The sequence below is a fragment of the Chelonia mydas genome, chromosome 1 (genome assembly GCF_015237465.2).
Source record: "Chelonia mydas isolate rCheMyd1 chromosome 1, rCheMyd1.pri.v2, whole genome shotgun sequence".
NCBI classification, from domain to species: Eukaryota; Metazoa; Chordata; order Testudines; family Cheloniidae; genus Chelonia; species Chelonia mydas.
This window is the reverse complement of record NC_057849.1, coordinates 126,255,139-126,270,902: the sequence shown is the minus strand read 5'-3', so window position 1 is coordinate 126,270,902 and position 15,764 is coordinate 126,255,139.

The following is a 15,764-nucleotide window of genomic DNA, read 5'->3' as shown; positions in this document are numbered from 1 at the left end:
TTCTGTTGTAATATCGCAACTTTCATGTCTGTAATTGCGTGACCAGAGAGATTGAAGTGTTCTCCGACTGGTTTATGAATGTTATAATTCTTGACATTTGATTTGTGTCCATTTATTCTTTTACGTAGAGACTCTCCAGTTTGACCAATGTACATGGCAGAGGGGCATTGCTGGCACATGATGGCATATATCACATTGGTAGATGTGCAGGTGAACGAGCCTCTGATAGTGTGGCTGATGTTATCAGGCCCTGTGATGGTGTCCCCTGAATAGATATGTGGGCACAGTTGGCAACGGGCTTTGTTGCAAGGATAGGTTCCTGGGTTAGTGGTTCTGTAGTGTGGTATGTGGTTGCTGGTGAGTATTCGCTTCAGGTTGGGGGGCTGTCTGTAGGCAAGGACTGGCCTGTCTCCCAAGATTTGTGAGAGTGTTGGGTCATCCTTCAGGATAGGTTGTAGATCCTTAATAATGCATTGGAGGGGTTTTAGTTGGGGGCTGAAGGTGACGGCTAGTGGCGTTCTGTTATTTTCTTTGTTAGGCCTCTCCTGTAGTAGGTGACTTCTGGGAACTCTTCTGGCTCTATCAATCTGTTTCTTCACTTCCGCAGGTGGGTATTGTAGTTGTAAGAATGCTTGATAGAGATCTTGTAGGTGTTTGTCTCTGTCTGAGGGGTTGGCGCAAATGCGGTTGTATCGCAGAGCTTGGCTGTAGACAATGGATCGTGTGGTGTGGTCTGGATGAAAGCTGGAGGCATGTATGTAGGAATAGCGGTCAGTAGGTTTCCGGTATAGGGTGGTGTTTATGTGACCATCATTTATTAGCACTGTAGTGTCCAGGAAGTGGATCTCTTGTGTGGACTGGACCAGGCTGAGGTTGATGGTGGGATGGAAATTGTTGAAATCATGGTGGAATTCCTCAAGGGCTTCTTTTCCATGGGTCCAGATGATGAAGATGTCATCAATATAGCGCAAGTAGAGTAGGGGCGTTAGGGGATGAGAGCTGAGGAAGCGTTGTTCTAAGTCAGCCATAAAAATGTTGGCATACTGTGGGGCCATGCGGGTACCCATAGCAGTGCCACTGATCTGAAGGTATACATTGTCCCCAAATGTAAAATAGTTATGGGTAAGGACAAAGTCACAAAGTTCAGCCACCAGGTTAGCCGTGACATTATCGGGGATAGCGTTCTTGACGGCTTGTAGTCCATCTTTGTGTGGAATGTTGGTGTAGAGGGCTTCTACATCCATAGTGGCCAGGATGGTATTATCAGAAAGATCACCGATGGATTGTAGTTTCCTCAGGAAGTCAGTGGTGTCTTGAAGGTAGCTGGGAGTGCTGGTTGCGTAGGGCCTGAGGAGGGAGTCTACATAGCCAGACAATCCTGCTGTCAGGGTGCCAATGCCTGAGATGATGGGGCGCCCAGGATTTCCAGGTTTATGGATCTTGGGTAGTAGATAGAATATCCCAGGTCGGGGTTCCAGAGGTGTTTCTGTGCGGATTTGATCTTGTGCTTTTTCAGGGAGTTTCTTGAGCAAATGCTGTAGTTTCTTTTGGTAACTCTCAGTGCAATCAGAGGGTAATGGCTTGTAGAAAGTGGTGTTGGAGAGCTGCCAAGCAGCCTCTTGTTCATATTCCGACCTATTCATGATGACAACAGCACCTACTTTGTCAGCCTTTTTGATTATGATGTCAGAGTTGTTTCTGAGGCTGTGGATGGCATTGTGTTCTGCACGGCTGAGGTTGTGGGTCAAGTGATCCTGCTTTTCCACAATTTCAGCCCGTGCAGGTCGGCGGAAGCACTCTATGTAGAAGTCCAGTCTGCTGTCTCGACCTTCAGGAGGAGTCCACCTAGAATCCTTCTTTTTGTAGTGTTGGTAGGGAGGCCTCTTTGGATTAGTATGTTGTTCAGAGGTGCTTGAGTCGGAGGCATCGAAAATAGGATTCTAGGTCACCACAGAACTGTATCATGTTCGTGGGGGTGGAAGGACAGAAGGAGAGGCCCCGAGATAGGACAGCTGCTTCTGCTGGGCTAAGAGTGTAGTTGGATAGGTTAACAATATTGCTGGGTGGGTTGAGGGAACCATTGCTGTGGCCCCTTGTGGCATGTAGTAGTTTAGAAAGTTTAGTGTCCTTTTTCTTTTGTAGAGAAGCAAAGTGTGTGTTGTAAATGGCTTGTCTAGGTTTAGTAAAGTCCAGCCACGAGGAAGTTTGTGTGGAAGGTTGTTTTTTTATGAGAGTATCCATTTTTGAGAGCTCATTCTTTATCTTTCCCTGTTTGCTGTAGAGGATGTTGATCAGGTGGTTCCACAGTTTCTTTGAGAGCTTGTTCCCCCCCCGCCCCCCGTTCCTCAGACGTTCTTGTTAAACCCTGGATTTGTGCTGGAAATGGCCCACCTTGATTATCATACATATGGTAAGGAGAGTGATCACTTTAGATAAGCTATTACCAGCAGGAGAGTGGGGTGGGGGGAGAGAAAACCTTTTGTAGTGGTAAACACACATTTTTTCATGGTTTGTATGTATAAGAACATCTTCTGAATTTTCCACAGTATGCATCTGATGAAGTGAGCTGTAGCTCACGAAAGCTTATGCTCAAATAAATTGGTTAGTCTCTAAGGTGCCACAAGTACGCCTTTTCTTTTTCCAGATAGAGCAGTGGACCCACGCTCTACCAGATGGCCTGAAGCATGGGTGGGAGGGAGCTCATCTGTCCCTAACCAGCGCTCTTGATACAGTTGACCTAAGGGGAGGAGACCGCTAAGTAGATAGCCTGGCAGGCCTCCAGCCATGCCAGGTTGCCTGGGTCCTGGATCATGCAGAGTAAGTCATCTGCACACGCTGGCAGGACCACCCGCAACTCTGACTCATGGGGCACCAAGCCCCTCAATGTCCTACAGAGGAGGCAGAAGAAAGGCTCGATGACCAAAGTATACAGCTGGCCTGACAGCTGAGAGCCTTGATGCACCCTTCACCCGAAGCTAACAAGTTCGGTCAGGATCCAAACACTCCACAGAAGAGTACAGCACCTGGAGAAAACCCACAAACCGGGGCCCAAAGCTGAACACCTGCAAAGTGCACAGGAAATACCAGTGGTCTACCCCGTCAAACACCTTCTTCTGGTCCAGAGACAGGAGGACAAATGACAGACTAATGTTAGGGGGCTTATTCCTTCACCCACTTACTTCCCTGGTCCTTCTCGCATGAACAGAGAGCAACAATACCCGAAGTCCAAAGGTGCAAACAATTCGATGTTTATTGGGATGGACTTCCAGCAAGCATGATTCCAGTTTCCTTCCTTCGTGTCCCCCTTCCCAGCTCTGACACCACAGAGCCTTACCTGTGTCCCTGTTTCCATTTCTGCCCTTAGCAGGACATGATTCCAATTTCCCCACCCCCATTCCCTGTTCCCATTTCCCCCCTTAGCAAAACATGATTCCAATTCCCCACCCCCATTCCCTGTTCCCATTTCCCCCACGCACCCACTTCCTGATTGACTGCAGACTATATAGTAAAACTTGAGTTCTGCTCAGCTATACCTTAACCAATCATTTTACTGAAATTTAACTAACCAATCCTAACATATTGTAACATGATTATTTAACCAATTATATCCCATGACCTTAATTAGTTTACACCCAGCAAAATTAATTATACAGCAGACAGAAACAATCACAGAACCAGACAGAGATTATACAGACAAACAATAGGCAAATGGGGACTACAGTGATAGAACAACAAAGAAATGAGGATTTCACATCCCAGCTATTGACAAGTGAGTTCTTGCCAGACAGGATGCTATCATAATAAGTTTCCTTTTACATCTTCTAGGCACTTCCCTTTCTCTGGAGGAGATTACAATACAATTGCATCATGACAACTGATTTTTCATCCGACGAAGTGAGCTGTAGCTCACAAAAGCTTATGCTCAAATAAATTGGTTAGTCTCTAAGGTGCCACAAGTACTCCTTTTCTTTTTAGGCATAAGGGGTAGATCTCCAATGCCTCCTTTGTTTTGTAAATGGCAACTAAGTTCCTTTGTGATTCTAAGCTTTTATTCCTTAGCTTTTATTTTTAAAAAATTATTACAGAGGCCAGAGATCAAAGTGAAATGTTTAATTTCAGATCAAATGAAACATTTTGTTTGACCAAAACCAATGTTTTAGGACTTTTTGATTTGCACAAAATTCTGGGAAGCTTTGGTTTTGAGTTCACCTGAAACTTTTTTTTTCCTGTTTTTCAGAACTGCCAGTGAACCAAATATCAGTTATTCATACAGCTGTACTAAACACATACTCAAAGTTAGGCATGTGCTTAGTACCTTGCTGAATCAAGGCCTAAATCCTCAGGGTGGTGGGTGTCTACGTAGGAATTTGCCTAGTTTGTATAAAAATATTGTCTATCCTATAGTTCAGAATAATCTTATCTCGCTGAAAGAAAAGGAGTACTTGTGGCACATTAGAGACTAACAAATTTATTTGAGCATAAGCTTTCGTGAGCTACAGCTCACTTCACTGGATGCACTGATTATTCAATTCATAGTCAATGCTACTAAAATTATGGAACTGATCCTGTGAGTGTCTGCACACATTGTGGCTACAGGTTTAGATCCTAAGATAACCTCTGCCTGATCCAAGATAAAGTGTCCTCTGTTAGACTAGTAGCTAGTTGACCAGAGCTGTGGAACACCAGCATCACCTTTATCTGTTAGGACAGATCCCTAGGTACTTGTATTGATCTTGGAAGACTCATTTTCCTGTTTTATGGTGACTATGAGCTCTGCTTCAAGAATAACATAAGCCTTGAATCAGCTTGAATTTAGTATAAGCTGCAGAGAAAAATGATCCTTTGGAGTGGATTCATCAAAGGGATAATGGGTAGATATTTTTCATTTTCCAAATGTTAATGAATAAATGGCTTTACCATTTATTAAAGTTCAAAAATAGATAATTAATGGTTTTAATGGTAATTACCAAATTTCTACAGTTACAGAAAATTGTCACTATAATACATAAATCTAACGCACTGTGTACCAGTTTTCAATAAATGTTGAAATCCAGTAATTATCACTGTCTTTCTAAGGTGTTCATAATGTGCCTATGAATGGAACATTTAGGCACCATATGACTCATTTGAAAATAGAAATGACATTCAAAAGGATTGTATTCTTTACCCCTCCCTTTTTACATTATTTGCTTAAATGCATGTGTTACTGAAATTTGATTCTCTGTGTAAGAAATGTAACTGAGATATTCAACAGCTTTCATTATTAGGTAAAGGCCTGTGCAAGGATTTACACCTTGAATTGTGATTTAAGGAAGAGAAACTTCAGTGTTTGTGGTATTGTAGGTGGTGTGAAGGGGTGGGGGGTTCTTGGTAGGTGAGCGAGAGGAACTTCTGATAGGTAGTGTCTTTGGTGTGAGAAGGAGTGAGAAGAGTCCTTAATGTGTATTCCTTGGGCCTAGTGCAGAGAAATCAGGACTAATTATAAACTATCAAAGGAGATGGGTAATACAGAGCTGCTAATATAGACCTCCTCTCATTCCATTCTCTGTACTTGTCCCATTTGCACTGAGATGAAGAATGCTGGCAGGAACAGTAGACAGTAGGGCGCAGAGAAGGGGTATCCACCGGAATCTGAAAGTGGATGACCCTGAACTTCAAATGACCCTGAAGTTCGAAGAGCGAACTGCAAGACGGAACTGGCACCAGTCCTGCTGCTGTGCATGAATTAGCTTCCTCCCCTATTATAATAGGCCTTGTGGCGATTTCCTCTTTACCAAGTCCTCATGAGTAGGTCAGCACCACCTTGTGGTTGGCCACTGATGTTTTAGCATGGACTTTCATCCTGTGTGTATGGTGAAGAAGAGATTCCTCACCACTACTTTTACCACAATGTCCATGTCCAATGGTACCCAGAAACCTGAGTGTGAAAGGCAGAGGAAACTGGCAAAAGTCAGGTGCCATTGGAATCTGTTTGACACCAATTTCTTTGCCTAGGAAGGTTTGAGGCCATTTGTGAGATTTTCTGGAATGTAAATGCACAGTTAAGGTGCCCAAATAACCTTAACTCTGTCCTATAACGATATCATCATAAGATTATAATTAAGTCATTTTAGTGGTCGTGGTCCCATTAGATTGAATCATTTTTAAAGATTTGGGATTTGGGACTTTTTCCATAATATTTTTCCTCATTTCCTTATTACAGTTGCTTTGTGTGCCCCTAATGTGCATTTTCCATACCTTTATGTCTTTGAATTAATTTCAAGCTTAGCCTAGGTTCCTAGGTTTATAATGTTTGTTTCTGGGATATCTAAAACATTGTTACCATTAAACAACAATTACAACTATAAAATACTGGTATCTTAAACTTAACTCTAGGTATCTATCATTGGTACTTATATGGTCCTAACCCCTGCTGAATCCGATAATGTATTTGTTCTCACAACACCCCTGTGAAGTCAGGAAATACTATTATCCCCACGTTAGAGGTGTGGGAACTAAGGCACAGAGAGACTAAGGCCTCTCTGCTCTGCCTAAGTCTCATTTTCAGAAATGACTTACAAGTCCCATTGACTTTCAATGAAACTTACGCTCCTAAAACAATTAGGCAGAGCAATGCTTTAATACCTTTGAAAATCTGGGTCTAAGTAACTTGCCCAAAGTAACACAGGAAGTTGCAGTGGAGCAGGGAAATGAATCCTGGTCTTCTGTATCCTACATTTGTGCCTTAACTATAATTCTTCTTTAACATAGTCTGGAAGACATATGATCTTTGATCTTAACAGAGATTTTGTTCTGAAATATAAAAAAAAATGTTACCAACATATTGGAAATACTCTTTTTTTTTTTTTTTTTTTTTAAGTATCGGGGGTAGCCGTGTTAGTCTGCATCCACAAAAACAACAAGGAGTCCGGTGGCATCTTAAAGACTAACAGATTTATTTGGGCATGAGCGATCCATAAACCTGGAAACCCTGGATGCCCCATCATCTCAGGCATCACCACTCTTACAGCAGGATTATCTGGCTATTTGGACTCTCTCCTCAGACCCTATGCTACCACATTCCTAGCTATCTTCGAGACACAACCAACTTCCTGAGGAAACTACAATGCATTGGTGATCTTCCTGAAAACACCATCCTGCCCACAATGGATGTAGAAGCTCTTTATACCAATTTTCCACATGAGGATGGACTACAAGCTGTCAAAAACAGTATCCCTGATGAGGCCACGGCACACCTGGTGGCTGAGCTTTGTGACTTTGTCCTCACCCACAACCATTTCAGATTTGGGGACAACTTATACCTTCAAGTCAGTGGCACTGATATGGGTACCCACATGGCCCCACAGTATGCCAACATTTTTATGGCTGACTTAGAACAACTCTTCCTCAGCTCTCATCCCCAGGGCCCCTTCTCTACTTACGCTACATTGATTACATCTTTATCATATGGGAAGGAGGCCCTTGAAGAAGTCCACCTGGATTTCAACAATTTCAACCATCAACCTCAGCCTGGACCAGTCCACACAAGAGATCCACTTCCTGGAAAACAAAGTGCAAATAAGTGATGGTCACAGAAACACTACCCTCTACTGGAAACCTATTGACCACTATACTTACCTACATGCCTGCAGCTTCCATCCAGGACACACCACACGATCCATTGTCTACAGCCAAGCTCTAAAATACAACCAAATTTTCTCCAATCCCTCAGACAGAGACGAACACTTACAAGATCTTTATCAAGCATTCTTAAAACTACAATACCCACCTGGGGAAGTGAGGAAAGAGATTGACAGAGCAAGATGGGTATCCAGAAATCACCTACTGCAGGACAGGCCCAACAAGGAAAATAACAGAATACCACTGGCCTTCATGTACAGCTCCCAGCTAAAACCTCTCCAGCACATCATCAACAATCTACAACCTATCCTGGAAAACGATGCCTCACTCTCACAGACCTTGGGAGGCAGGCCAGTCCTTGCTTACAGACAGCCACCCCAAACCGAAGCAAATACTCACCATTAACTGCACACCACACCACAGAAACACTAACCCAGGAACCAATACCTGTAGCAAACCTTGTTGTCTACTCTGTCCCCATATCTACTCTAGCGACACCATCAGAGGACCCAACCACATCAGCCACACCATCAGGGGCTCATGCACATGCACGTCTACTAATGTGATATATGCCATCATGTGCCAGCAATGCCCCTCTGCCATGTGCATTGGCCAAACCGGACAGTCTTTAAGTAAAATAATAAATGAACACAAATCGGATATCAGGAATGGTAACATACAAAAGCCAGTAGGAGAACACTTCAATCTTCCTGGACCGTCTATAACAGATTTAAAAGTAGCCATACGTAAACAAAAAAAACTTCAGAAACAGACTTCAAACAGAAACTGCAGAACTAAAATTCATGTGCAAATTTAACACCATTAATTTGGGCTTGAATAGGGACTGGGAATGGCTGGCTCACTACAAGAGCAGTTTTGCCTCTCCTGGAATTGACACCTCCTCATCAATTATTGGGAGTGGACTACATCCACCCTGGTTGAATTGACCCTGTCAACACTGGTTCTCCACTTGGGAGGTATTCCCTTCTCTTCATGTGTCAGTATAATAATGCCTGCTTCTGTAATTTTCACTCCATGTGTCTGAAGAAGTGTTTTTTTACCACAAAAGCTTATGCCCAAATAAATCTGTTAGTCTCTATGGTGCCACCGGACTCCTTGTTGTTTTTTCAAGGTCCCTAAAGGACAGTTACAAATTTGCTTTCTTTCAATAAGGGGCAAGTGATGTATGATTTCTTTTTCTGTCTCTTTCTTGGAGAAATATATTTATTGCGACCTGTCTCAGTAAAACTTTATATATCATTTTTGTTTTGTGTTTCACAGTTCCCCTTTGACATTTTCACATTGTATTTAAGAGTGTATGATCTCTTCTTCATCTCCTTGTGTTATTGGCTGGAGACCTTTTAGCACTTTTGAAAGCAGCAGTTAAATGTAAGGTTGGCCAAATCCCATTATGTTACTCTCAAATATATCAAATTAAGACAATGATGCTTCCCTGATTTTTGAAAGACTAAGGACAAGAGCTGGATCTTAGCTCTAATCCACCTGTGTATTGTCAGTCTTTTTAGCCACCCTTGTCCCTAGTAGGGGAAATTATAATTAGAGCCAGTTAGGATTTTTTTGACAAAATATTTTTTATCAGAAAATACAAATGCGTCAAAGCCAAAACTTTTCAGGGAAATGTATCATTTTTGACAAAACTTTCTCAGATTCAGGATGGAATTTCTGGTCATTGAAACAAAATTCACCTGACCATGGCTAATAATTCAGTGGTTAGGGCACTTATCTTAGACATAGAAGATCTAGGTTCAAGTGCCTGTATCAAATCAAGCAGGATTCGAACCTGGGTTTCCCTCATCCAGGTGAGCATCCTAATCATTAGCTAGTGTGGTGTGTGTCTCTCTTGCTTCTTTTTTTTTTTTTTTTTGGGGGGGGGGGCGGGGTGAAAGATGTATTTTTGTTCCAGTGTGGAACAAAAACAAGTATCAAAACCTTGAATTTTTTAGTGAAACAAAATTCTTGTTTTCTTGCCAGCCATAGTTTATAATGCTCTCACCACCCACCAGTCAGCGTTTCCCCACATGTTGCTTTGTGTACTTGTCAAACACTCCCGATTATTTGCTTGGCCACCACCTTATTCTTCCAACCTTTTCTTAAAGCTGACCTCTGATATGATGCCGACAATACCTAGCAGTGGACAATGGCAAGGCAGGTGGTGAGCCATGACTAATGTGCGTTGTGTTAAGATATGCTTGTTTCACGGAAAATCTCCCTGCCCCCATTCCTCCCCAAACCTCCTTTTTTGTTTAACAGTTACAATCTAAATTGTAAGCTCTTTTAGAAAGGGACTGTCTTTTTAATGAGTGTTTGTATAGTGCCTAGCACAGTGAGGTCCTAATCCATGAATGAATGCTTATGTACTGCTATAATACTGTTACCACTAATAGTAATACTGTACATGTAATCTTGTTTTATAGGAGGAGAGGAGAGCAAGGATTCTAGCTTGAAGAATTAATGGCATACAACTCCTTCTCTAACTACTATATATTGCAGATTTGTGGTGTTTTCTGATGCCATTCCCCAATGAAAACATGTGCCACAAAACAATAGTCCAAGTGCTCCTGCCTAGAAGCTCCTGACTAAACCAGAATGAAGTACCCAATTTTCAGATCTGGCCCTCAATTGTACATGCCCATTTTTGCTTGTGTAGCCCATCACACATGCAGAAAGGGGCATGCGCACCCACTATACAAACAGAAATAGTCATTTGTCAGATGGTTTCCAGAGTAGCAATCGTGCACCCATTTCTAGGGTATAGTCAGTTGCTCATGCAAATTTGGATGCTCGTAGTTGGAGGTTTAGACTGAAAATTTCTCCCAGAGAGTTCAATAAGAAGGGAGAAGGTGCAAAATCCTTATACTCAGGATTCTTACACTGACAAGTTTTCAGGAATTTACATAGTGTTTTCAATTTCCATTTTATCAATAAGAAAAAATAAAGACGTTCTTCTATTTGGTTCTGTATATTATATCTGCACTTTAAAGAAAATAGCAATGGCTAATTTTAGGTTTCAGAGTAGCCCTCATTGTTTCCTTTACCTAGGGTAGCTAGTACAAAGTCTGCTATGCATTCCAGTAGCCTTTGCAGGAGGAGATTAAAGATATAATTTAACTACTGCCTCTATGTACGTCAACACAGTGAAACTAAATCTGAGGTGTTGGCACCTCTGAGTCTGTGGCATCCCACAAAAAAAATTGCAAATGGTAAGGTTTTTCCAACAAAATCAGTGAGGGGAAAGAAAATCATTATAACATAATAGCATTCCCACACAAGACTTTCTTATACACACAACTTTTGATGTTATAGCAAAATTACATAAATGTCTTACATCCACAATCACTTAGGTTTAGAATTAAGGAAGTTCTTTTTAAGCAGCATCATAAAATAAATAGCAGAAATTGGATTTTTGGATTGCTTTCAAGATTTTGTGAATATTTTAGCCAAGTCTGCTATTACAAACTAATTACTGAAACGGAAATGAATATGAGGGTGTTCAAAGATCTCTCTGTGGCAGAGTAAAAAGATTTGGTGCACCTGTGGTTTAAACACCAATAAACTACTCAGGAGTTACACTGAATGAAAATAGTGCTCAAATATTGGGGCAGAATTTTCTTCACTGTTGAGATTAGATTTCTTTGGAGATGCTACATTAATATGGATGTGCCCATGGAGAGACAAAGCAGTGGGTTATATTTCACTCCAAATGACTCAGGGAAACAAATGTCTTAACACTGATAGGAGTAAACACAATATGAAGAACAGGATGTTTACATTGACTGTAAATGGTTTTTTAAATAGATTTTAAAAGACACAACACATGAAAACGTGGCTTTCTGAAATCACACACTTACAGTTTGAATTTTTTAGGTGGGTGGATTGCAGGGGAGAATCATGGCATAGATAGAAGCAAATTTTTAGCAATGGCTCTTTTACTCATACAAATTATACACATTGATATTAACATCCAATCAAAAGGGACCCTCCCCAGCCCAGTGAAAATGAGCAAGTGAGTGAGAGTGGGGGAGAGCGAGCGACAGAGTGAGCAGGGCAGGGCCTCGGAGAAGGGGTGGGTCAAGGGTGTTCAGTTTTGTGCAGTTAGAAAGTTGGCAACCCTACAGAGGATATTGCATTTGTCAGAATATGTTACATTTTAATTGGGAATGTTTTCACTCATCATAAAAGCCTCCAGTCTTTCTGGACTTTGACTAATGCTATTTTAAAGTTAGAGGTCTGCACGTGACAGATGGCTTGCCAAAGTGCTGTGTTCAGATGCTCAAAGACAAAGGGCTGTCTGTCTGAATAGAAGAATATGGAGTGAAAAACATATCTCTGCAGAGAGACAGCAGAAGGCCTATGTACCATTTAAATCCAATTTAATACTTCAAAATAGGGTTTAAATTGGATTTCATAGCCCTTGTTCCATGGCTCACAGGAATTTCACCCATGGTGCATGTGAATGTATAAATTATTAGAGAAACATTGGGCATGTATACCTTAGTAAAGAAAAATAAAATACTGTATATGTGCAAACGATATCACTTTCTATAATAATCTGTATTATTTTAACCAGTTTACATGACAAAATATGTATTCCTCATATGGGACCCATTGCAGTTCAAACCATGTCTAAAATTCAAATCCTGTGATCAGAATTTCATAGTTCTACAACACTTAACATTAGGAATGCTTTAAGCAATGCACAGATTATTCTGCTTACTGCCCTCTCTTAAGTGGTCTTGATATTTTCAATTATGACTTCCTTTCAAAAACTGCAATTTAAAACCCTGCAAATGGAATTTACAATGCACAGTTTGGACCTCTGCAGTTGTGAAGACACCCAGTGATTTCAAAGGAGTTTGGCAGAGAAGTCTGTGCACACATTTTATGTTGCAGGATCAGGGTCTAAATGCCTACTCTCTTTCTGTTACTGGGTTGGTATAGTTGGCCCCTACTCAGCAAAGCATTTAAGCATCTTAGATAACAGAGTAGATTGTAAGCTCTTTGGAGAAAAGGACTGTCTTTTTGTTCTGTATTCTTACTAGCACAATGGGCCCTTGTCCGTTTGTGGGGGTTTGTAACTAAACATGTCCCACTCTCTCAAATGCGTGCCCAACACTTTCTAAGGTGATATGTTCATATATAGAACCCCATTAAATTGCTTTTAGTTCTTATACTTTTTAATTGTATATTTTTCAGGAATTGTGTGTTATTTCATTTTATCCATCAACTTCGGCCACTGCACTTTGTGTATGTTGTGTACTACCATTCTGGATGGGGAAATCTGCTGCTGCGGCCAGCACTCCCTGCCCACCCACAGGCCCACTGTTAGGAGCCAGGCCAACCTGTCTGAATATACTGGGCGCTGTGGGCTGTTACAGGCTGCTGAGATAAGCTCTGTGTCTGGCTTCTCCCCGGGGAGGTGGGACTCAGTTTCTCCAGTGCACCTGCCTTGGTATCACTCAGCATCACCTCGTGGGAGGGAAAGGGTAGGACTTGGACACTTGGGTGCTTCCTTTTCCCTGGCTATCTGCTTCCACCCTCTTCTTCAACTAGAAGTCCACTGACCTTGTGGTCATCTGCACTGTAAGTAAGCAGCAGAAGTGGCTTATCACTCCTTCACCAAAGAGAAGAGGTGGATAGAATGGTTCCAAGATGCTGTGGCTACTCTATGGCAGTTGGTGCCCCCACGGGCAGCAGCAATGGTGGCGACAGTCACAGAGAGCAATGGTCTAGGCTCCAATGACTTTTTTGTGATTTTGTTTTATATATTGTTTGGGGTTTTATTTCAAGTTATTTTGTATTTGTGGAAAAAAATCAGCTCTGAATACCTACCAACTTCCCTGCAAGAATTGTCTCCAACTTTAACCTTAGGAAAGCAGGATATAGCCCTCCAGTTCCTCCACTAGACCTAAAACATGATGGCTGGATGGTATCAACAGACACCTGTACCTAACAGGCATCTTACCCTGTAACATGCTAGATTTCTCTCAGGACAGAACATTATGGAGACGCATAATGTGTTTGCAAAAAGAAAAGGAGTACTTGTGGCACCTTACAGACTAACAAATTTATTTGAGCATATGCTTTCGTGAGCTACACCTCACTTCATCGGATGCATGCAGTGGAAAATACAGTGGGGATATTTTATATACACAGAGAACATGAAACAATGGGTGTTACCATACACGCGGTAAGGAGAGTGATCAGGTAAGGTGAGCTATTACCAGCCGGAGAGTGGGGTGGGGGGAGTAACCTTTTGTAGTGATAATCAAGGTGGACCATTTCCAGCAGTTGACAAGAATGTGTGAGGAACAGTAGGGGGGGAAATAAACATGGGGAAATAGTTCAAAAACAGTCTCCAACAAGAGACTGCTGAATTGGAATTAATTTGCAAACTGGATACAATTAACTTAGGCTTGAATAAAGACTGGGAGTGGATATGTCATTACACAAAGTAAAACTATTTCCCCATGTTTATTTCTCCCCACCCTACTGTTCCTCACACATTCTTGTCAACTGCTGGATATGGCCCACCTTGATTATCACTACAAAAGGTCCCCTTCTCCCTCCCCCCCCCCACCGCCGCTCTGCCGGTAATAGCTCACCTTACCTGATCACTCTTGTTACAGTGTGTATGGTAACAACCATTGTTTCATGTTCTCTGCGTACATAAAATATCCCCATTGTATTTTCCACTACATGCATCCGATAAAATGAGCTGTAGCTCACGAAAGCTTATGGTCAAATAAATCTGTCAGTCTCTAAGGTGTCACAAGTCCTCCTTTTCTTTTCGCAGATACAGACTAACGCAGCTGCTACTCTGAAACCTGTAATGTGTTTGGTGGCCTTCAAGCTGTCCAACTGACCGTATGAGAACAAAGTCTAACGGTAAACATGTGACTAGTCCTAGTGAAGCAATTGCAAACCTATTTTTTGTTCTGATATTACGTCTGGTAACAAATTATTTTCTTTGATAAGTCTATATCTAAATTATGCAGAGATAATTTGAATTCACAAATTCAATATTCACCCACCACCGATCTCAAGATAAAATATTCAATGGTAATTAGATTATTTGATCTGACAGAGTTAAACCACACACTTAGATCAGCAATTGTGAGCTTTTGGTAGAAATACTGGTTTCTAAGCATTCACTTATTTAATTTTGACCATGGTACACACTAAATCTGACCTTCTTAAATAATTACATGTTTGTGTCCTACTTTTGCAGACTGAAGTTCCAGGTTATAGATCATGTGCATGGGAAATGTATAACTACAGCACAGTACAAGATCCTTAAACCTCTGTATTATCCTTCAGCCTGTCATGCTAAACTGTTAATACTTGTAACATATGATTTGCAAGGAAGCTTTTATACAGTGCATCATATATTACTGGTATAGGGAACAACCATTATCTAACTATCTGTGAGAGTTTTCAGGATATGTGAAATAAATACACAATATGCATTATCTTGCTATGTTTCTGAAATGATTTTGTTATACAAGTTTCACATTCATATTTATGTTGGGCAGTATTTACTTTTTTTTTAATATGTAGAAGAGTGGTCTTACCCAATGTAGCCCTTTGGCCTTTCCTCTCCATCCTGGGGAAGCCCTTATCTGTTATCAGTCCTCTTCTGTTGGACTCCACACTCCATTCTGCTGGCAGGTGGAGATCCAGCTGCCACTGGCAGTGCGTGACACAGAGGCACTTGAGGGGTCCTTTCTGGTGCCCCAGCAGGGGGCCCAGCACTGGGTGTATTCCTTAGGGGAGGCCCGGTGCTTCCTCTGCCGTGTGGACTGCCCTCTGACCCAGCATGGAGGGGCACCTGGGACTCCCAGGATGGCACCAGTCCTGTCACTCTGGGTGACCCTGGCTGCCAGGTTCTCCTGGCCACACCTCCTCCTTCTTCATCTTCTGTCATCTCCACTCAGGCCCCGGGGTTGAGCTGGGTCACCTGCTTCACCTCCGGGCCTGTGTGGAGGGTCTGACTTTGAATCTTGTCAATGTCGATGCCCCAACATTGGACCCGCGACGTGTGTGCTTCTTTCAGCTTTGCTCACTGTGCTACCAAAGGTGGGACCTCCGCAATATTAGGAATTGGCATCCCGTCTCACTCCTCA